Source organism: Bos javanicus, chromosome X (genome assembly GCF_032452875.1).
Source record: "Bos javanicus breed banteng chromosome X, ARS-OSU_banteng_1.0, whole genome shotgun sequence".
Taxonomy (NCBI): Eukaryota; Metazoa; Chordata; class Mammalia; order Artiodactyla; family Bovidae; genus Bos; species Bos javanicus.
This window is the reverse complement of record NC_083897.1, coordinates 111145521-111158069: the sequence shown is the minus strand read 5'-3', so window position 1 is coordinate 111158069 and position 12549 is coordinate 111145521.

The window sequence follows — 12549 nt, the reverse complement described above, 5'->3', positions numbered from 1 at the left end:
GCAATAACATTATTTAGCCATATAACAGGAGACTGTTATATTTGTATCAAATCTTAAAAAGGACCTAAAAGGATCAAACCATTTCAAAGCAACTTAACAATACCTCAGAGAAAAGGTAAACAATATTTGTAAGGATACAAAATTATCCAGTACCCAAAAAGAAGTAAAATTCACAAAGAGGCAGTTATCTACCTTGTAATAAAGAAATGAAGCAATCAAAGCCAGCTCATAATTGACACAGATGTTAAAATCAGCAGAAATGACCATAAAACAATTCCTATAACTATACTCAAAATGTTCAAAAAGTTAAGTTAGAGACATGGAATGCATTTTTTTAAAGTCCTAAATCAAACTTCTAGAAATGAAAAAATTCAAAGTGTAAGATGAAAAAAAAGAACACAGCGAATGGCGTTTAATGACATATTAGACACTGTAGATGATTAGTGAACTTAAAGACTAAGCAAGAAATAATAACTAAAATAAACACAAACAACAAAGAAAAAAATTTTTAATGAGCAGAGCATCAGTGAACTGAAGAAAACTTTGAACAATCTAATCTCTAGATTAGAGACTCTAAAGAAGAGAAAGAAGGCAGGACAGAAAACATGTTTGAAGAAATAATGGCAACTTTTCCCCAAATCTGATGGAAACTATAAATCCCCAGATCCAAGAACTTTGACACTTTAAGCAAAAGAAACATAAAAAATGGCAAATCATATCATAAACAAATTGCTCAAAAATGATGATAAACAGAAAATTTTAAGAGCCAGAGGGAAAAAAGACACATTACATACAAAGAAACAAAAATCAGGATGAAATCAGACCTCTTATCTGAACAAAGCAATTAAGAAAACAGTGGACAGGCTTCTTAAAGAAAAAAAGGAAAAAAAAAAAAAACTGGTCAACTTAGAATTCTATACACAGTGCAAACACCTCTTTAAATCAAGGCAAAAATAAGGATTTGTTTTTAAATACTATGAACAAATTCATTACCAGCAGACATAAAGTATCCCTAAAACAGTTGAATGATTCCATTTAGGAAGAAAGAAAATTATACCAGATGGAAATAAGTGTTTAAAGGAATAAAGTGAAATTGATAACTATATGGGTAAACACATAAGATTTCCTATATATTAAAATCAGTGCTGATGCAGTATTTAGGCAAAGGTAATTTTTTTTTAAGTAGTGTGAAATTTAAAAGACATTTAAGAGTGAAATGGATATCAACAGTAGAACAAAATTGGGAGGAGAACTCAAACAGAAGACAGGAAAAGGAGATAAATCAATGAAAGTAAAAGCTGATTCTTTAAGACCAACAAAGTATATTAACCTCAAGCCATTCTAATTAGTGGGGGGAAAAAAGGCTATTAAAATCAACAATGAAAAAGGTGACATCACTCTACAGATTCCACAGATATTTAAAGGACACAAGAAGTAATACAAATACTTTGACTAAAATTTTGACAAGATAGATGAAATAGATATATTCCTTAAAATATACAAACTAATCAAGTTCACTCAAGAAGAAATAGAAAATCTAAATAAACATATATCTATTAAAGTTCAGGTTCATCAATATTTTATCAACTATGAAACTAACATTCATATATACTTTTCTCACATATTTGTAGTACTGTGAGAATTATACTGTTATATCAATTAGTGGTAAAAATGAAGCCATAAATAAAAGCAGAATTACTCTTAATAAAAGAAATGATCTAGTTAAGTCAGTACATCATGGGAAGAATCTCAAAATAATAGTACCAAGAAAAGAGAATTGTATAGCTTCACTTACTAAAATTGTAGTGAAATAATTATGACAATTATATTGTTAACCAAAAACTGAAATTTATAGTCAAAACAATGTTAACTCTCCTTAATAATGAAATTATCTCCCCTTTTAAGATTCCATCAAGCCCTCCAAAACCAAATTGAAAACTATGTACTTAAATTATAGGTAAAACTTGAATCATGCCTCCCAACTGAATATACTTGTTAAATTTTATGATATCGATAAAAATTTACCACAAAGGAGTTGTTCCATATTATATAAGACAGATACAGAACAGCAGAGTGCTTCCATTTATAGATGAATTCCTCCAGTAATGGAAGCAGAAACACACTCTAGATCTGTACTATAAATTTTCCTAGCTACAAGTTTTCCTGTCCCAGACAGTTTTAATTGTTATTTTGGAAATGTAAAGGAGTTGCTTGATTTCTTATATTAAATTCATGAGTTAATTTTAAATTGCTATTCATGAAATGCAAAGAATATGAATAGATTTATGAGGATATTTGATGTGGCTCTGTAGTTTTGCTTACATATATATTTTGCAAACTAGATTTGCCAAAATGGAAGTGTATGTATATATTTCATCCTTATACAAAAGGACATCTGTCTATGTGCAAATTTTCTATTTCAAATAAAGTTTGCCTGTGACCATCAGGTGCCTGAAGAACCAGGTCTTTTCTATATATTTTTGTAAGCAAAAGCCTAGAATTTCTTTCTAACTTAAAATTTCTTACCATAACCTTAAATCTGTATCACCACTGTATCTTATTTACACAATAATTTCCAAGTTAGTCTCTCTTTCTTAAGCATATTTTTCTAAAATGCAAATCTGATCAAATTCATATTGCTATTAATTCTCCAGGCTCATCTAAACTTACCCATATGCAGAAACACATCTCTCTCACATGCAGAGCCAGATTTCAGTTGACATGTTCTTTTCATACCTCTCTGTCTTAGTACATGATCTTCCCTATTGTTAGGACTTCACTCAGACCACTGTGATCCTGTTTAAATGCTCTTTCCTTCAAGGCCAATTTTATGGTTGGTTTTATTAAGATCCTATATTTTTAGACAAGGACTCTCATTTGCCAGTTGACTTCTACCAAAGAACTCACTCTAATACCCTAGAGAAATGAATGACTAACGCTTTCAAAATCTAGAAAATTGCCAAACTTATCTATTCAGACATCGAAGAGGGCAATATTATGTCCTCTGGCTCAGCATTATCTGGTTTCTTTGGCTTTCCATTCAAGCCTTGGACTTTATGCAGCAGCTTTCTCCCTTACACATTTACTATTCTGTTCCATAAAATCTGCTTTTCCACATTTTGGTTAAGTGACCTTACATTTCACAGAACACATTTCCTCATCTATAAAATGAAAACCACTTCATCAAACTCAAATTTTGGTTACAATTAAATGATTACATAAGTGCCAAATATTACAAGCATCTTAGAATGATTTGTTTGTCATTGTTTAGTCCCTAAGTAGGGTCTGACTCTTTGCAACCCCATGGTCTGTAGCCCATCAGGTTCCACTGTCCATGGGATTCCCAAGGCAAGAATACTGCTGAAAGTGAAAGTGAAGGTCACTCAACTGAGTCCTACTCTTTGCGATCCCATGGAATTCTCCAGGAAAGAATACTGGAGTGGGTAGCCATTCCCTTCTCCAGGGGATCTTCCCAACCCAGGGATCGAACCCAGGTGTCCCATATTGCAGGCAGATTTTTTACCCTCTGAGCCACCAGGGAAGCCCAAGAATACTGAAGTGGGTAGCCTATCCCTTTTCCAGCAGATCTTCCTTACCCACGAATCAAACCAGGGTCTCCTGCATTGCAGGTGTATTCTTTACCAGCTGAGATACCAGGGGTTGCCATTTCCCTCTCCAAAGGATCTTCCTGACCCAGTGATCAAATCCACATCTCCGCGTTGGCAGGTCGATTCTTTACTACTGAGCCACAAGGGAAGCCCTCATAGGACACTCAGAATATATTTGTAGAAGAGTGGAAGGAAAGAGAGTTCTAAAAAGGAAGAAAGAACCCAAGACAAAGAAAAGCATTAATGGTGTTTATCCCATGTGATAGCCTTCAATTAAAGCTCAGTTAATCTCATCTATTAAGATGAAAACAATGTATTAGCAAAATGAGAGTCACTAGTAAAGCTTTCTTTTGCTTATTGGTGATGGCTACTTCCAGTGAAATAAACTTTCCTTGGAGAAATTATGTGGGTTTTTTCATGGCTGTAATTATCTATATTGGTATTAGTTGTCATATAGAAATAAAACAAGAGCAGTGTTTGATTTTTTTTGGATTTATTTACTTAGCATCAATGAGACTTTAAAAAATAATCTGACCTCAAATATGTAGTTTTTAAGACAGAGAAACCAGGAGAGCCTTATGTATCTGTATCAGTGTAGCCTTCTAAAGTTTTCAAAGCCTATTCACAATCTTTGATTTTTTTTTTTTTGAGGTTTACAATATAGAGAAACCCAAAAGTATTACTGTCAGTTTTATAACTGAGAAAACTCCATATAACTTGAGTTACCTAAAGTGTGAGATCCAAGTCAATGTCTTCTAATTGTATATGTTATTTCCACACTGACATTCAGCAATATAATGAAAAATGAAATATTCATCTTGAAACCTTGGACCATAACCACTGAAACTAGGGCAATAACATATGTACCAGAGCCTCGAATAAAGGGAAAATATAAAGGAAAAAGATATACTTTCATTTTCTAGAACAAGTTGTACTCTGCTTTTCCACCTTGCCTTACAAGTGGTGATTGTAGCAATCACACTTGTAAAAAGAGGATGCCAATTACAGACAAATGAAGTCACACAGTATATGCACGTGGTGACATCTCAAATTTGGATACTGACTTTTACCTTTTCAATATAGCAGTTTATCAAATGACAGTATGGTGTTAAAAAATATTTTACTTATAGGCTGTTTTCAAGAGATAAGTGTTTTGGGAATTTGTCTCATTTAACTGTTCTTTAGCATAATGTATCCCCTATGGCTCATTTTCCTAGTTAATGATCAACATGAGCAATATGTCTTTTTAATGAATATGAAGTTTGTGTTCTGCAAGATGATGATGACAGAAGATAGCAACAAGCTTTTCATTTATTTGTTTATTTTTGCTAGCCATTTTTTAAAGTAAAGCCATCTCACCAACAGTTTAAAAAATTTATTATTTACAGAAAGACCCTTATTTATTTACTTCTGGGTAAACAAAGGGAAAAAAATAAAGTTCTTAAAACTGTTGTCTAATGAACTCTAGTTCAAAAATGCACAATAATGCACCAAAGATTTACATGCCAAAGTCCTTACAAATATGTAACCATGAGTTAAATCAATTAAAATAAATAGAGCTGCAAAGACAAAACTGACTGCATTGAAAATACAATGTTTCTGAGAATTTCTGTCCATCCTGTTGGGTAAAAAAGTTACTGCAGTAAGCAAATGTCTTTTTTTCCTGTAATTTGGCAACAAAACAGCAAATATACAAGTAATACAGCTCTCTACATTACAAAGGTATAGGAAGCTTTTACAAAGCTATTTCTGTGGCCCACTTTTGATCTAATCATAAAAATTTTCTACAAGAAATAATCTTACACAGTGCTTTTTAGAACCTGTAACAGTCTCCATACAGACAGATCTTGATTAAATACTTTTTTTCTTAATAGTGATAAGAAGGGAAGCTAAATAAACTTAGTCAAACCTTTCTGCAGTACTTTAATTGGCATCCAAATTTCAAGATTTTAAATGAATTCATTTAATATCATTATAATCATCTAGAGAAAAGACAAACTCTAACTTGTCACCAAAATAAAAATGTGAAAAATTAGTTTTGAGATCCTGAAGGAGGAAATGATATGGGGCAAGAAGGAATAAATGATATTCCCTTGCTCCGATTTTCAGATAGTATTTCTTATTATATTTATTTAATACAAACATATTAGAAATTTCTAGAAATACACATTAAATTGAACAAAATTTGATTATAAAAAAATGTTTTTTCAATGCCATATATTCTAAAGTCACATTGTTCCATTTCTTAAACAGCCCTGTGACTGAATATGTTAATTCATAAATATTTTTAACAAAATAAATCTGAAAAATACTCCTTTTAAAATTGCTTTAGGGTTGCCTAATGTCTATGAGTTCATTAAATGCTATTTATAATAAAGGATTCAAGAAATAAATTTAATATTTTTAAAAGCAGTGTTTCCTAAACCCATTTGATGTCAAAAAATTTTTTTTTCAAGTAGTACCTATTAAATTCTCATAGATCAAGTGGAACATTCTTTGGAAAAAAATTAGATATGTGAATATTTTCTGTATTTACAATTCAGTTTAACCAAGTTATAAAAATTAATAATTTGAACTATGGATGAAGGTTCATGACATTGTACAGGAGACAGGGATCAAGACCATCCCCATAGAAAACAAATGCAAAAAGCAAAATGGCTGTCTGGGGAGGCCTTACAAATAGCTGTGAAAAGAAGAGAGGCGAAAAGCAAAGGAGAAAAGGAAAGATATAAGCATCTGAATGCAGAGTTCCAAAGAATAGCAAGGAGAGATAAGAAAGCCTTCCTCAGCAATCAATGCAAAGAAATAGAGGAAAACAACAGGATGGGAGAGACTAGAGAACTCTTCAAGAAAATTAGAGATACCAAGGGAACATTACATGCAAATATGGGCTTGATAAGGACAGAAATGGTATGGACCTAATAGAAGCAGAAGATATTAAGAAGAGGTGGCAAGAATACACAAAAGAACTGTACAAAAAGATCTTCATGACCCCGATAATCACGATGGTGTGATCACTGACCTATAGCCAGACATCCTGGAATGTGAAGTCAAGTGAGCCTTAGAAAGCATCATTACGAGCAAAGCTAGTGGAGGTGATGGAATTCCAGTTGAGCTATTTCAAATCCTGAAAGATGATGCTGTGAAAGTGCTGCACTCAGTATGCCAAAAAATTTGGAAAACTCAGCAGTGGCCACAGGACTGGAAAAGGTCAGTTTTCATTCCAATCCCAAAGAAAGGTAATGCCAAAGACTGCTCAAACTACCACACAATTGCATTCATCTCACACGCTAGTAAAGTAATGCTCAAAATTCTCCAAGCCAGGCTTCAGCAATACGTGAACCGTGAACTTCCAGATGTTCAAGCTGGTTTTGGAAAAGACAGAGGAACCAGAGGTCAAATGACCAAAATCTGCTGGATCATCGAAAAAGCAAGAGAGTTCCAGAAATACATCTATTTCTGCTTTATTGACTATGCCAAAGCCTTTGACTGTGTGGATCACAGTAAACTGTGGAAAATTCTGAAAGAGATGGGAATACCAGACCACCTGATCTGCCTCTTGAGAAACCAATATGCAGGTCAGGAAGCAACAGTTAGAACTGGACATGGAACAACAGATTGGTTCCAAGTAGGAAAAGGAGTACGTCAAGGCTGTATATTGTCACCATGCTTATTTGACTTATATCCAGAGTACATCATGAAAAATGCTGGGCTGGAGGAAGCACAAGCTGGAATCAAGATTGCCGGGAGAAATGTCAATAACCTCAGATATGCAGATGACACCACCCTTATGGCAGAAAGTGAAGAGGAACTAAAAAGCCTCTTGATGAAAGTGAAAGTGGAGAGTGAAAAAGTTGGCTTAAAGCTCAACATTCAGAAAACGAAGATCATGGCATCTGGTCCCATCACTTCATGGGAAATAGATGGGGAAACAGTGGAAACAGTGTCAGACTTTATTTTTGGGGCTCCAAAATCACTGCAGATGTTGACTGCAGCCATGAAATTAAAAGATGCTTACTCCTTGGAAGGAAAGGTATGACCAACCTAGATAGCATATTCAAAAGCAGATACATTACTTTGCCAACAAAGGTCCGTCTAGTCAAGTCTATGGTTTTTCCATTGGTCATGTATGGATGTGAGAGTTGGACTGTGAAGAAAGCTGAGCACCGAAGAATTGATGCTTTTGAACTGTGGTGTTGGAGAAGACTCTTGAGAGTCCCTTGGACTGCAAGGAGATCCAACCAGTCCATTCTAAAGGAGATCAGTCCTGGGTGTTCTTTGGAAGGACTGATGCTAAAGCTGAAACTCCAGTACTTTGGCCAGCTCATGTGAAGAGTTGACTCATTGGAAAAGACTCTGATGCTGGGAGGGGTTGGGGGCAGGAGGAGAAGGGGCCGACAGAGGATGAGATGGCTGGATGGCATCACCAACTCGATGGACATGAGTTTGAGTGATGGACAGGAGTTGGTGATGGACAGGGAGGCCTGGCGTGCTACAATTCATGGGGTCAAAATGAGTTGGACATGACTGAGTGACAAACTGAACTGATCACAATATTAAAATTCTATAGTATGTATATACACTATAAGTAATATACTATACTACAATTACATAGTATAAATAAATAATTAAAATGCTATTTCTAGAATTTGTATCTTCAGTAGCTTAACTAAATAATGTAATGAATCAAGCAAAAGGAAAATAAAGTTGAGGAAATATTACAGAATGTTGAACAAAATTAAAGTGATTAAATATATGACGCATAATTAAGAAATGTGGTGATTAAGTTCAATACAAAACTAGCAAAAGTTCTAAAATCAGATAGAATATGAAATAGAGAAGAAATCATCAGAGTCATTCATTTCAGTTCAGTTCAGTCATTCAGTCCTGTCTGACTCCTTACGATCCCATGGACTGCAGCACGCCAGTCTTCCCTGTCCTTCACCAACTCCCAGAGCACATTAGTAAAATAATATTACTGAACTGAATAAATATCTTAGTTTTCATATTGAAATAGGATAAGAGAGTAGAGTTCAAAATATTATAAAAAAGATCCATACTGAAACATGTTGATGAAATTTCAGAACCCCACATATAAGGTTTTTTATAAAGATGTCAGAGCAGAAAAACAAGGGAGAATAATCAGATGTACATTGTACCCTTTACTATAACTGCTGGATACTAGATCTCAATAGAATAATGCCTGATAAAATAGTCAAGAATTTAAAATGGAGAAAAGACAGTCTTCAATAAGTGGTGCTACATGTACAAGAATGAAATTAGAACACTTTCTAACATCATCAGTTCAGTTCAGTCACTCAGCTGTGTACAACCCTTAGTAACCCCATGAACTGCAGCATGCCAGGCTTCCCTGTCCATCACCAACTCCCAGAGCTTGCTCAAACTCATGTCCATTGAGTCGGTGATGCCATCCAACCATCTCATCCTCTGTCGTCCACTTCTCCTCCTGCCTTCAATCTTTCCCAGCATCAAGGTCTTTTCAAATGAGTCAGTTCTCCGCATCAGGTGACCAAAGTATTGCAGCTTCAGCTTCAGCATCAGTCCTTCCAATGAATATTCAGGACTGATTTCCTTTAGGATGGACTGGTTGGATCTCCTTGCAGTCCAAGGGACTCTCAAGAGTCTTCTCCAACACCACAGTTCAAAAGCATCAATTCTTCAGCATTCAGCTTTCTTTATAGTCCAACTCTCACATCTATACATGACTATGGGAAAAACCACAACTTTGACTAGATGGACCTTGGTCAGCAAAGTAATAACTCTGCTTTTTAATATGATGTCTAGGTTGGTCATAGCTTTTCTTCAAAGGAGCAAGCGTCTTTTAATTTCATAGCTGCAGTCACCATGATTTTGGAGCCCCCCAAAATAAAGTCTGTCTCTGTTTCCATTGTTTCCCCATCTATTTGGCATAAAGTGACCAGACCAGATGCCATGATCTTTGTTTCTTGAAAGTTGAATTTTTTTTAAATTTTTTTAAATTTTATTTTATTTTTAAACTTTACAATATTGTATTAGTTTTGCTAAATATCGAAATGAATCCGCCACAGGTATACATGTGTTCCCCATCCTGAACCCTCCTCCCTCCTCCCTCCCCATACCATCCCTCTGGGTCATCCCAGTGCATTTAAGCCAGCTTTTTTACTCTTCTCTTTCACTTTCCAGAGACTCTTTAGTTCCTCTTCTCTTTCTGCCATAAGGGTGGTGTCATCTGCATATCTGAGGTTACTGATATTTCTCCTGGCAATCTTGATTCCAGCTTATGCTTCATCCAACCTGGCATTTCACATAACGTACTCTGCATATAAATTAAATCAACAGGGTGGCAATATACAGCCTTGATACTCCTTTTCCAGTTTGGAACCAGTCCATTGCTCCATGGCCGGTTCTAACTGTTGCTTCTTGACCTGCATACAGATTTCTCAAGAGGCAGGTGAAGTGGTGGTATCTCCATCTCTTTAAGAATTTTCCACAGTTTGCTGTGATCTACACAGTCAAAGGCATTAGCATAGTCAATGAAACAGACGTAGATGTTTTTCTAGGACTCTCTTGCTTTTTCTATGATCCAACGGATGTTGGCAATTTTTCTAAATCCATACACAAAAATAAACTCAAAATTGATTAAAGACCCCAATGTAAGACAGGACACTATACAACTCCTAGAAGAAAATAGGCAGAACACTTTGACATGAATCAAAGTAATATTCTTTGATAAAGTACTTTTGATAGATTTTTTTTCATATGAACGCATGATAGGAAAAAAATTTTACCATATTTCTCTTCTTTCACAGAATTGGTCTTCTAACAGGGTATAAATTATTGGTATGAAATAATTTTCATCAGGCATTATTCTATTGACATCTAGTATCCAGCAGATTTTGGAGTACAGGTTTTTGCCTCCTTAGGTAGATTTATTCCTGGGATTTTATTCTTCCTGGTGAAATAGCAAATTAGATTGTTTCCTTAGTTTTTATTTCTTACATTTCTTTGTTAGCATATAAAATGCAACAGATTTCTATATATTAATTTTGTACCCTGCAACTTTACCAAATTCATTGACGAACTTTAGTGGTTTTCTACTGGTGCCTTTAGGATTTTCTATGTATAATAGTATCATGTCATCTGCAAACCCAATTTAGATTCCTTTTATTTATTTCTTCTTCAATTGCTATAGCTAGGGCTTTCAAAACTATACTGAATGAAAATGGCAAGAGTGAGCATCCTTGTCTTGTTTCTGATCTTAGAGGAAAAGCTTTCAGGTTTTCACCTTTGAGTATGAGGTTAGCTGTGGGCTTGTCATATATGGCCCTTATTATGTTGAGCTAGGTTCCATCTAGACCTACTTTCTAGAGAGTTTTTATCATAAACGGATGCTGAATATTATCAAAAGCTTTTTCTGCATCTATTGAGATGATCATATGACTTTTACGTTTCAATTTGTTATTAATAATATGGTATATCACACTGATTTTATATATTGAAAAACCCTTGCATCCTTGAGATAAATCCTACTTGCTCATGGCATATGATCTGTTTAATGTATTGGTGGTTTCAGTTTGCTAACATTTTTGTAAGACTTTTTGCATCTATGTTCATCAGTGATATTGGGCCTGTAATTTTCTTTTTCTCTGGTACCTTTGTCTGGTTTTGCTATCAGAGTGATGGTGACTTCAAAGAATGAATTCAAAAGTATTCCTGCCTCTGTAATTTTTTGGATTAGTTTCAGGAGGATAGGCATTAACTCTTCTCTAAATGTTTGGTTTCCCTGGTGACTCAGACAGTAAAGAATCTGCCTGTAATGCAGGAGACCTGGGTTTGATCCCTGGGTTGGGAAGATCCCTTGGAGGAGGGCATGGCAATCCACTCCAGTATTCTCGCCTGGAGAATCCCCATGGACAGAGGAGCCTGGCGGGCTACATACAGTCCATGGGGTCACAAAGAGTCAGATACGACTGAGTGACTAAGCACAAATGTTTGGTAGAATTCATCTGTGAAGCCACCTTGTCCTGGACTTTGTTGTTGGGAGTGGTTGGGAGTTTCTGTTTGTTGGGAGCTTTTAATTACTGATTCAACTTCAGTACTGGTAATCAATCTTGGGAGATTGTACCTTTCTAAGAATTTAAACATTTTTTTTAGCTTGTCCATTCCTTATTTTCTGTGGTGTCTGTTGTAACTTCTTTTTCATTTCTAATTTTATTGATTTAGGCCCTCTCCTTTTTTTTCCTTGATGAGTTTAACTAAAAATTTATCAATTTTGCTTATCTTTTCAAAGAACCAGATTTTAGTTGCATTGAACTTTTTTTTTTCCCTTTGGTTTATTTCTCGGTTTATTTCTGCTATATTTTTTGGATCCCTCTCCTAAAGTAAAGAAAATATAAGCAAAAATAAACAAATGGGGCCTAATTAAACTTAAAAGCTTTTTCAAAGCAAAGGAAACCATCAACAAAATGAAAAGACAACCTAATGAATGGGAGGAATATATTTGAAAATGATATGATCAATATGGTATTAATATCCAATATGCTACTAAGTCGCTTCAGTCGTGTCCAACCCTGTGCGACCCCATAGATGGCAACCCACCAGGCTCCCCCATCCCTGGGATTCTCCAGGCAAGAACACTGAAGTGGGTTGCCATTTTCTTCTCCAATTCATGAAAGTGAAAAGTGAAAGTGAAGTCGCTAAGTCATGTCCGACTCTTCTCGACCCCATGGACTGTAGCCTACCAGGCTCCTCCATCCATGGGATTTTCCAGGCAAGAGTACTGGAGTGGGGTGCCATTGCCTTCTCCGAATATCCTATATATATATATATATATATATATATATATATATATATATATACACACACACACCTCATACAATTCAACATCAAAAAGCAGACAACCCAATTTAAAAAATGGGAAGAAGAACTGAAAAGATATTTT